The sequence below is a fragment of the Ochotona princeps genome, chromosome 8 (assembly GCF_030435755.1).
Source record: "Ochotona princeps isolate mOchPri1 chromosome 8, mOchPri1.hap1, whole genome shotgun sequence".
NCBI classification, from domain to species: domain Eukaryota; kingdom Metazoa; phylum Chordata; class Mammalia; order Lagomorpha; family Ochotonidae; genus Ochotona; species Ochotona princeps.
The window spans coordinates 82,901,460-82,912,066 of NC_080839.1; the positions used below are offsets into that span (position 1 = coordinate 82,901,460).

Sequence of the window (10,607 nt, forward strand, 5' to 3'; positions counted from 1 at the left end):
GGTCTTCATTAAGATTATATCCTTAATGGATAAAAGGAACGCATCAGTCAGGTAACATATTATGTCCAAGGTCACATGCAAAAAAAAGGACACTAATAAAGGACAAATTCCCATGGTGGTTTGACTGTGAAGCAGAAGGAAATGAAATCTAGTAGGATGGGCACGCAAAGAAGCCATCTTGCCATGTGTGGACATTTATCCTGGTTTTTTTTTAAGGATTAATTTTTTAATTAATCCTTCCAGGTCTCCCATGTGGGTGCAGGGTCCCAAGGCTTTGGGCTGTCCTTGACCGCTTTCCAAAGCCACAAACAGGGAGGTGAATGGGTAACGAGGCTGCTGAGATTAGAACTGGTGCCCATATGGGATCCTGGTGTGTGCAAGGTGAGGACTTTAGCCACTATGCTACTGTGCTGGGCCCTCCCTGGTTTTAAATGAGTGTAGACAACTATAGGAAGCAGCAGGGCAGCCCATAGTCATTGAAAGAAGGTTGAGTTGATGGCAACAAGTGTGGCAATAATGTTTTCCCAGTTAAGAAACAATGAGAGTGGCAGTGTAAATAGTAGAGATAAAGCTGTTAAATGCTTGAAAAATGTTTTGGTTTTACAGTTTTGTTTCCTGTACTGGAAAATAAGGTTAAAATCAGCAGTCAAAAACCATTAGGTGTATGTGCACAGATTAGATGGGCGATTGGAAAATATATTTAGAGCCACTGAGACAAATTTCCTTCCTTTCCATCCATCAGCTCTTGCTATGTTAATTCACATCTCGTGTCTGTTCTTCCCCACAGGTGTAGTCCCATCATCTGGGCTGGTGGTTATGAAATGTTCTATAATTTGCTGTCTTTTTTCTTTGCCACAGGAGATGCTTCATGTTTTGAAGGAAAAGGGGCCACAGACAAAGGATGTTTTTCATAAGATTGACAACATAAAATCATTTCTATCCCTGAAAGAAAGAGTTATGCTTGGAGGAGTATTTGATTGGGCTAATGAATCTCCACTTGTCGTAGCCGCTTTATTAAAGGTAGGGAGAGGTGTGTTATCATCCATGCATAGTAAGGAAGCTGTGTGAAGGGTTTCGTTTATCATGGCAGCTCAAGAACAGTGATTGGCCGGATTGACTAAGCATCCAAGAAATCAAAGAAAGCATCAGAAATTCCAAACTGTAGGTGGCTGCTTCCTTCATTGGACAGATGCATGTTAGGCTTCCCTAGTTTTCAAAACCTACTCCTGCTGTCTGCATCTGTACACTCTATGCAAAGTAATGCTACCATAGTTTCTAATACAAAAGGGTCTTCCAAATCCTGATTATTCATATGAAAGTTTGGCCAAAACAATCCTCCTGTATATGCTGAATTTGATAGTACTTTGCTTATGACATCAAACTTTTCCAAACACACCTCATTTGAAGCTGTTGAAAACCACTCTAGGGGTTTTCTACATTACACAAACATCTACCATAAAATGAATTAAAATACACCTAGACCCAAAGAAGAGGTGCCTTGATTTCATCATGGCTCTTTCCCAGTCTCATGCCCTTTGCTTGACAGGTACTTAAGAAGGACTGCTTAGAGCTGCCTCAATGCCAACCCCCATTGGTATCTTATGTTCATTCTTACTGTACTTAAGCAAGTACTCATAGTTGTGTTTGCATAGTAGCCAGTCCTGATCACAAAGTTTAGATCAAAAGATTGTGAAAGTGCCTACAACAGGCAAAGCAAGGTTAGAATTCTAAAAATGTTGAGTGTTGTGGAATGTTGGGGCTTGGGTGGCTGTCATTCCACATCAGAGCACCAGTTGGAGCCCTGCTGTGTTTTGGCTGGATAATCCTGTTAATGCCTCTCAGAAGTCAGAAAAACACAGCTAAAGTACTGATCTCCTTGCCATCCCTGTGGGAGACAAGAATAAAGCTCTTAGCTTCTGGCATTAGACTAGGCCTGACCTTAATACTTTGGTATTATCCTCATTTGTCTATGCATGATCTCTCTCTCTCTCTCTGTCTCTCTCTCTGTCTCTCTCTCTCCCTCTCTCTCCCTCTCTCCCTCTCTCTCTGTGTCTGTCTGTCTGTCTTTCTCTCCTTTCCCTTTCCTTCTCTCTTAGTGCATCTATCTCTCCCTACCTTCTCTCACTCTTTGTTTTTGTTATATTTGTGTGTCTCCCTCTCTCTGCATTTCTGACAATTTTGTGGAGAATGTGTGGGCCCCACCCTTGAAAATACAAGTCCTGCCGGTTAGCTCCAGAGTTGGTGATGGGCTGAGCTAGGTGTGACCATGGAACCTGCCATCACTTATGGGTAAAGGAACCAACAATAGTCTTGGCAGGTGAAGGCAGCAGCACCCAATTGTGCATCCTAAAACAGGGTATCTGATGGGCTGGGCTGCAACATTCACTAGCTTATACAGGCAAAAATGGAAGGGTAGACTATGCCAGGCACTGGCCTAACATCCACTGGCATGTATCAGATCTGGGTCTGGGAGTGGGTCAAGTGGAAGAACTTGGGAAACTCTCCTATTGGGTCACAGCTCTTACTGATGACCACATGGTCCAGGCCTGGGGTTGGGCAAGCTGGGCAAAGTACCTCCAATGACTGGCTAATGTGTAGGTTGGTTATGGAAGGGGGCAGACTGGGCAGGGCTGAATAAACCTTAACTCACAAGGAAGAATATAAATCAGATTGGAGCACAGGTCATGCCGAGCTAGGCTCTTACACCTACTGGTTTGCGTGAGCCAGGGATGCTAGGCCACAGCATCTAAGGCAAAGGCCTCACCTGTGTGAGGGGCTATGCCGAGCTGGGTCAGAGCAACCACTGGCACACATGTAATCTATGGCTGGGAACAGGCCTGTTTGGGGGGCTAAGAGGACACCCTCGCTGGGTTGCAATTCCCACTGGTGAGTGTGGGGACCGAAGTGAGGGCTGTGTTCTGGTCTGGATATGGCTGCAGTGTCTCTTGGCACTGGGGCCTGGGGCTGGGTGCAGGGCAGACTAGGCTAGGTCTCTGCCTCTACTGAGCCAAGTGTGACTGTGTCTGGGTATGGATGAACCTTGGCTGGGCTGAAACATCCAACAGTAAGAACTGGAATGGGTTGAAGGCAGGTCAGGAAAGGCCACTGTTATTGCCAGGGCAGGAGGTGGACTAAGTAGGGCTGACCCATGGACCCACCAGTATGCACAAGATCTGGCACTGGGAGAGGTTCTGAGGAGGAGCTTGGGAAACTCCTCTGTCGGGACACAATCCCTGCAGGTGAGCACAAGAACCACGATAGGGAGTGGCCCCGACCAGAGCAGGGAAAGGTACCTGCCGACATACATTTGGCGTAGATCAGGGGGACACAAGGCTGAACCAATTCACACCACCTGCTGGCAAATCCGAGCACCAGAATAGAGTGTGGGTCCAGGCCAGGTTTGGTTGCAACATATAGCAGTACACATTACGGCTGGGACTGGGTGCCTGTGGGGCTGGGATAGGCTGTAACCCCCACCAGCATCAGCTGGAATTGGGGGTGGGTTGGGTCAGGACAGGCTTCAGCACCCACTAGCAAATGCTGATGTGAGGGGTGCTATGCCAGACTGTGCCTCAGCACCCAACCAGCACAAGTGAGAACCAGGAAGGGAGGGGGCAAAGCTGGCAGGGGGTATGTGGAGGGCTCCCCTGTTGGAAAGCCACTCCCACTGGAGCGTGAGTTGGGATGGGGGTAGACCAGACCAGGCAGAGCTACAACACCTGTCGGCCTCATGTGAGCTAGATCAGGGGAAGGCCAGGCTGAGCTGACTGTTCCTACTGATGCAAGCATAAATTAGAGTTGGTGAGGGTTGGTTGGGCTTTGCCACAGCATCAGCTGTCAGAGGCTGGCACTGGGGGCTAATTCTGTCAAATTAAACTGCAGAACCACCTGGAGAGTGTATGTTTCAGGAGTGGAAGTGGCCCAGTAGGGAAATACTGGGCGTTACCACTCCCTGCTGGAGAACATGAAAACCAAGACTGGGGCAGGGGTGGCTAGACAGAACAGCACCTGCCAGTATGTGTGTGGGCTGGATAGTGGGACTTGTTGGGTTGAACTAGGCATCAGTGCCCATTAACATGTATAATAGCTGAATGGGATGTGGGACAGACTGGACAAGTCAGCGGTACATACTGGCAAGCATGGGAACCAGGGTAGGGGGCAGGCCTGGTGGGGGATATTGGGAGTTGCCCTAACTAGGCTGCAGCTCCCACTGGTTTGCGTGAGGGCCGAGTGTGAAGTGGACAGAATCAGGCTTGACCACCCATTGGTTCGCGTGGAAGACAGGGCTGGAGACAGAACTGACCCAGCGGTTGCAACCACCAGCATATGTATAAGCTGATAGGAGTGATGGACTGTGCCAGACCCTGTATTGACATTCACACACAATAATCAGGTCTGGGATCACTTCAAACAACATTCTTTGGGGATTCCTCCAACTGAACTGCTGATTTCAGAACCCAATCATGAAGAGAATTGCAGGTTCCGTGGTTTGACCATGGAGTGCATGTGTCAAAGCTGAGCCTCCTCAGAGACTCAGATGGAACAGTGGACAGCATAATCTTTAATAGTTGATTAAAGATTATGGAGGATATGGCAGTCTATTGGAACCTGCAGAGGACACTTAGTACCAGAACAGAGGATGGAGGACAGAACAAATAGATCCTCTACCCCAGCCACACATTGGCAGTGAAGATATGGGCAAAAGGAGACTCTAAGGTGGGCTATATCGCTTCTTGGCCTTTTGGCTAAGATCAAGTGTAAAGTGGGCTGTGTCAGCCAGTGGATTCTGGAGAGATTTCATCATATTGGAATGGCGAGATTGGCAGCAATTCAGAACTGTTGAACTATAAAAACTACTTGAGCAGTGCCCTCGGAGCATGCTTCGTGTTGGGGACCCTGGGATGTGGTGGGAGGCCTGGTGGGGCGCCTCCATTTATCTCCCCCTTACCCAGATACACACACACACACACACACACATAAAATGTGGAAACAATGTTCTTACCCACTCTCCTGTAACCCTTGACCCTTTGTTCTCTAATCAACTATTAAAGATTATTAAAATAAAAGAATAAAAAAAAATTCTAAAAACTCAAACGAGAGGCGGCATTGACACTTGGTGCAGCTGTCACCTGCAGGGTCAGCATTCTATATGGGGAATGGTTCAGATTCTCATTGTTTTGCTTGACGTTCCTCTTCCTGTTCATCACCTGGGGAATCAGTGGAAGACAGCCCTAGTGAGAGCGCTTGTGCACCCATGTGGGAGACTCAGATGAATTTCCTGTATCCCGGCTTTGACATGGCCCATTCTTGGATGTTACTGCCATTTGGGGAGCAAACCAGCAGATGGAAAATCTTTCTCTCCCCTTCTGTCTGTAATTTTCCATTTCAAATAAACAGATTTTTTTCTAAGAAAGCATAAAAGATATAAAATGTACATTTATCTTAAGTGTACAATGAAATCACAATTATTATCGGGGTTTCTATAGGCAGATATAATGGAACAAAAGCCAAATTGAATTGTTGGTAATTTTAGCAACTGTGAAACCAAAATCTGTTACTTAATAATTGCACAAACTGGGGCTGGGGAAATGCCAGCATCTGTGAAATTGTGTCATAAAATGAAATAATTTAAAAAAATTTACACAAACACTGTAAATTTGGGAAATTTATTATCCTAGCTTTTTCTCTTAACCTCCGCATAATGCCATATGATAAGAAGCAACAGTTCTGTAATGAGCTATAAACTACCAGTAGTTTGCTGAAATCATGACAATATATTCTAGATAGGATAATCACAAGTTTGCACTGTCCATTCTGAGGAACACACATGAAACTGATGCCACATTTTTTTTTTTAAAAAGATGTGATATTTAGCCTTCTGCAAGTGTTGTAGTGTGACTCTGGGTAAATACAATGTGAATCACCTGGAGAGTTGGTCCAGACCACAAATAAATGGAAGCATCCAACTGAATTTGCCCTTGCGCAACCTAGGAGCAGAGGTGCAGTTGCAAATATCATTTCTGTGTTCTCCTTGGGTCAGTGTGGTTTTTTAACACCCTGTTAGCTCGGAAGCCCAGGCAAGTCCAGAGAGGCTACCTGTCCCACATTCATGAAAATGCAGTGCTCAACAGACCCAGAAATTCCCAAGTCATCCCATATTCCTATGGTTATTCAGAGATGGTGAGTCCCTTCCTACACACACTCGGGGTACTTGGGAAGCGATAAAAGATGGCCCAAATACTCAGGTCCGTGTGACTCACGTGGCAGAGCTCCTGGCTTCACATGGCCCTGTTTTGGCCTGGCCAGTGTGGCTACATGCAGAAAAAAGCAGTGTATGGGAGGTCTCTCATTCTATCAGTTTCTATCTCTCCCTGGCACTTCATCTTCCAAATATTGATTTTTTTTCATGTTTCAAGTAATACACATATGAGAGCACAAATGCATTTGTGTGTGCATAGACACAGGCACATACACATGAAGATCATTATTGTATGACTGTTCACTCCCCAGTTGACCATCATGTACTGGGCTTGATTGGGTTGGGCTAAGCTGAAGCTTGGAAACCGGAACTCCATCTAAGTCTCTGATGTGAGTGTCAGGGTCCCAAGCAATTGGGCAATTAATATTTACAGCATTCTCACATACATTAGTAAGGAGCTGGAACAGAAGCGGAGTACCCAGAAATTGAAATGTCCTGATTTGGACTGCCGAGTTTCCTGGAACAGGTTAACACACTGCTGTAGTTATGCCCCAAAGAAGATGTAGACAATAAAGGACTTTGTCTTCCCTCCCAGAACTTTCTAGAATCTGATTTCACACATATCATTTTAGTCAGAAGAAATCCAAGCACCCATTTCTGGATGTACACATTGGTGTAAATGGCAAGCTAAGCTTTAAAGAGGTCACAGTTGGAGTTTCTAGAAAATTGTGATAAAAATGAATGTTACAATGAAATGTTACTTCTACACTTGCTCCAAACCATATTTGTCAACAAATGTTTATGATTCTTTTTTCATCTCCTTAAGGATTGTCTTCGACTGATCCCCAGTACTATTTTTACGAAACAACTGTACTGTAAGTGGATTAGTGTTCTTGACAAACAGGATGAAGAGAAAGCCACGGAGATCAAGAGGTGATTATATAATTAACATTGACTCCTGACATGTCTCAAAATACAGCCAACACAATTTGAGAAAAATATGTGCACTTTGAAAGGGGTTCCCATAATCGCACACACAAAGAATTAGAAGATGGGTAGACTGTGCCACATTAACCCATTGACTTTTTATTTCATACCACATGGCAGTGCTGTGCAGACCTGGGAATTGTATACATTCTGAATATCACATTGATGAGGAAGAATCTCACTGATCTCAAAGACTTGCTGCAAGAGCAATTGGTCTTACTAACATTTTGCCAATATTGATCAGGTGGACAACTTTATGTGTGCTTAAAGAATTGACATCAATCAAGCACTTTTGCTGAAACTCATAGCTTGAATGTGATTTTTGCTTCATTGTTTTAATTACTGCCTTGAGACAGCATTCCTTCACTGCTACATTACAAAGTACAGTGTTTGCAATTCAAATGCTGTTGGACTTCCTCAGTAACCTCGTCACCCATTCTGGAGTATAACAACCATTTTTGTACACTCGTGTAAATGGGCTATTAACAAAGTTATCTCAAGTGAAAACACATCGTGATTTTAACAACAACAAACCCTGTGCTATCATTAAGCCCTATTTCTCAATTTGTCTGTATTTTCATTGAACTAAGTCAGTGGAAGTCCAAATACCCTATTCCCTTTCTCTGTACCCACTACTTCAGCAAGAAAGTGACTGTATTTTTTTTGTGTGTGTGTGTGTGTGTATGTGTTTAGGCTCTTACAAAATCTGCCTGTATGTAATCTGGATATACTCAAGGAATTGTGCTCTTGTTTATATGAGATCTCTGCGAATGCCTGTTTCAATATGATGAATGCATCAGAGTTAGCAGTTTCAATCACACCAAGCATATTTTACCTTTGGGAATCAACATCAACGAACTCATCCCTGGAAACTGAATTACTTAAAAAGGTAATGATGTGCCCCATTTCCATTGTGATGAGCCAAAGTTTACAAATGAAAGATGCCATACACCCTTCTAGAATGCCAGGGTCATTTATTCTATATTAAGAGGAAACAGAAGTGTGAGCTGCTAAAACGTAGGGAAGAAACTTCCATACCATTACAGCAGGAAATAGGGGTTTTTGTATCTGGGCAGTCCGAGGTGGACTTTTGCCTCTCGTCATTCAGGACCATGTAAACCTGAACAGTTTCTTTATGAAGGCTTCCTTAGCTGAGCAGTGGCAGGAGTGTTGATAATAATCTCCTGAGGTCAACAGTGACACTGTCTGTTCAACATGAGCACACATAATTCCCCGCTCAGTGTCTTTCCTCTCAGTGTTGCAGCTCATTCAGTAAGATGCTGTCTGCGTTTCATCTGTGCTACTGCAGTGTGAAAATGAGTTTCTAGAGCATCCTAACAGACCTAATGTCCCCAGTACAATCACAGCTCTTACCAAGCTGAAACAGATGTAATGACAGAGTGAAGCAGAGCAATGTTTGTGGAGGGACTGCCGCTGAAGAAACAGACACTTACTTTACAGTTGACTCCGTTCATATCCAAGGATCTACAAAGAATTTCTGCTCCCCAAGTTTAATGTCACTCACTAGAGAATCACATCGCACATGTTTTCTTCTAATTGGGTGCTTTGTAAATTCTGTGGAAATACACATCATCAGTTCAAATATCATACACAGATTCCTTTTTTGTAAGATTAATTTTTATTGGAAAGACAAATCAAATTTATGGGAAGGAGAGACAGATGATCTATCTGCTGCATCACTCCCCAAATGGCTGCAATGGCTGGAGCTGAACTGATCCAAAGCCTGGAGCCAGGAGCCAGGAGCATCTTCCAGGTCTCCCATGCAGGTGCAGGGTCCCAAGGCACTTGGCCATCCTATACACTAGTTTCTCTCGTCACAAACAGGGAGCTGGAGGGGAAGTAGAGCAGTCGGAACGTGGCTAAATACGAAATCCAAGACGTTGCAAGTTTAGGATTTAGCCATTTAATCACTGCACATTCCTCTACATAGAATGACAGCTATGCTCTATTAGCCATGAAAGTTAGTATCAAGGAAATATTAATAATTAATTTTAAAAAGACCCAGGAAACACTGTTTTTCAGATAGGCAGTATTTTTAGAAAGCCACTGAATATTCTTTTTTTAAAATTTTTATTACAAAGTCAGATATACTGAGAGGAGGAGAGATAGAGAGGAAGTGGAGCTGCCGGGATTAGAACCAGCGGCCATATGGGATCAAGGTGAGGACCTTAGCCACTAGGCCATGCTGCCGAGCCCACCACTGAATATTCTTGAAAATATAACTGTGGTGTAGGAATAAAACGGGTCCATATGTATTAATGTCAACTGTGAATTTTCTTAGATTTCTATTTCATATTTTTGTAATGCTCAATACTCACAGAGAATGCACAACTTATATATTTGCACGTTAAAAACAGCACCCTATTTTCATCCTTTTGTCTCACAGATGTCTATTGTAGAGTTTTTTATCGAAAACTATCCCCGGTTATTTGAGGACCAGAATGAATCGTCACTTAGGAACAGTGGGGAACAGTCCAACTTTAGCTCTGGGGACAGCACCGAATATATCAACACATTGTGTACTCCAGAGAAAAGCTCAGGTGAGAAATCATTGAAGTGGAATCATGGGCAAACATTCAAGTTTTCTGAATAATTTCACTGGCTGTACTGTAAAGCAGACAAGGCTCCCAAGTGCCATGGGAAAAGCATAGACACTGGGAAGCAGCTAAGGACTAAACCTAAGAACTACACTACCCCCTACCCTGATTAGACTGATCTGTTGTACAAGGGTGGCGCAGATTAGCAGCTATTTTACAACATTTGAGACAAAAGGTCAGAAAAAATGGTGTCTTTGACTTGGAGAGGCCAACTCTTACGCTGTTTACAGAAGCACCAAGTGAGAAAGTGAAGTAAAGCTTATTTTTCCCTTTAGACAAGTAAATCGGTGACTTTCCAGTTTTATATCTATAAGGAATTATGTTCATAATAAATCAGAAAATTAACTTAATACATGTATTACATTTGAATGTAGTGTGCTTCCTATTTAGGGGTTATTGATGAAATTTATGGACCAATCTAAATGTCCCAAGAAAGAAAGTGCAAAAGTATGTAATTTTTCTCAGACTGATTCAAAACCATGCACAAGCCATGAATAGGCCGGTGATACTATGAACATAATGTGTTACAAGTCACTGAAGAGAACATTGGTGCTTTTGTTATGGTTTTCTTACAATTTGCTAAATGTCCTTCCTGATCAAGTACACTGGAAAATATGACTAGTTAGTGCTGAACTCACAGAAACTGTCAAATGGAGACTGATATGATGAGTGGAAACTGTGCAATGTGAACAAAAGAAAATAAAAGATGGCCTCCTAGTATAATACCTGTACATGAAAGTCAAAGAAAAAATCGACACTACGAATACTATCATTATAAAAAATTACTGACTGTGACATTAGGG

General features: G+C 43.4%; 1 long non-coding RNA gene across 1 annotated transcript; it reads left to right on the forward strand.

Moving 5' to 3' along the window:
- Positions 1–960: 960 nt before the first annotated feature.
- On the forward strand, positions 961–9,671 carry LOC131480952 (uncharacterized). Its single transcript, XR_009245912.1, has 4 exons — positions 961–1,020; positions 7,026–7,132; positions 7,880–8,075; positions 9,594–9,671. It is a non-coding gene; the product is annotated as an uncharacterized LOC131480952 (long non-coding RNA).
- Positions 9,672–10,607: the final 936 nt, after the last annotated feature.